The sequence below is a fragment of the Fragaria vesca genome, linkage group LG2 (assembly GCF_000184155.1).
Source record: "Fragaria vesca subsp. vesca linkage group LG2, FraVesHawaii_1.0, whole genome shotgun sequence".
Taxonomy (NCBI): Eukaryota; Viridiplantae; Streptophyta; class Magnoliopsida; order Rosales; family Rosaceae; genus Fragaria; species Fragaria vesca.
The window spans coordinates 28142433-28143939 of NC_020492.1; positions in this window are offsets into that span (position 1 = coordinate 28142433).

Sequence of the window (1507 nt, forward strand, 5' to 3'; positions counted from 1 at the left end):
AGGTGGATGAGTTGTGTGAAGTATCCTTCAGGCTATGCAGGAAATATAGCCCGGTGTGTGAACTCCGGGACATAAGATGTACGGGTTGAAGAGTCATGACTGTCATATCCTGCTACAATGTCTNTTCCCNGTTTTCATTCGACCGTCTTCCCGTCAGGTGGTGGAGCCGTTAGTAGCGTTGGCAAGATTTTTCCAGAAGTTATGCACACGGGAAGTGAAAAAAATCTAACCTCCGGGAAATGCAAGAGGACATCATTTATATCATGTGTAAATTTGAGAGGATATTTCCTCCAAATTTTTTTGACATCATGCCTCACCTGATGATCCATCTTCCCGAGCAATTGTTGCTTACCGGTCCGGTCCAGTACACTACACTTGGATGTATCCCATGGAAATGTACGTTTTTTACACCTGAATTCCTCAATATATATACATGTTCAATAATCATAACATTTTGCAACTTGATTTACAAGCAACTTGGACACTACAAAGATTATGTGGCTAATAAATCTTCGCCTGAAGGATGTATAGCTGAAGCATATATTGCGCACGAGTGCGTCACCTACATGAAGTTGTATTTAGGAGCGTTGAAGGAAACTTCGCAAACCATGCCGGTAGATGTACCGAAATTCAATCTTTCCATAGTCTCCAGTGATGTTGAAGTGTATGGAATTTTGCCAGACTCCTACAAGTTGCAACCACATGAGCTAGTCATTGCCCACTGGTGGGTATTGATTAACTGTCGAGAAGTTGAATACTGGAAAGACATCCATCTATATTGTCCAGACATTCAAGGTGATCTCGAGTACCACAACATGGAGTTTGCAGATTATTTTGGCGGCTGGGTACATAATTTAATATTTATGTACGTGTTTATGTTTATTGCATAATTATCCATATTTACAGTTGAATGGTTGGTTGCAGATGAACCATATTCAATTTGATGGTCACCTAAATTGGTCGCACGAACTAAGACTTCTAGCGATGAAGCCAATAATGTCAAGAGTTTATCCGATGTGCAAGGTGAATGGCGTGCAATTTATATGCGAACAGAGAGACAGCAGACGGAGAACACAGAATTCTAAGGTCATTGCACATGGTGGGCGGAATAGAATTGACTATTACGGTGTTCTCCATTCAGTGGTGGAACTCGTTTATGGGCAAGGCATGACAGTGCACCTCTTCAAGTGTAGAGGGTTTGATACTAGGCCGCAGAGCATGAAGACCGATTAGTACGGAATATTATCGGTGAACACTGCTACAAGTTCTTACGAAGATGACTCGTTCGTTTTTGCCATATCGGTAAAACAAGTGTTTTATCTTGATGACCTTGCTAAGGGTGACGCGTGGAAAGTAGTCAAACTTGTGCACCCTCGAAACATTTACCGGGCGGCTACACTTGGAGAGGCGGAAGACGAGGAAGAAGATGTTGCGTATCAAGAGCCCAATGCAATAGGTATTCCTAACTCCTCTACCGTTCGCCTTAATAATTTAAGCGGGTCGTTCG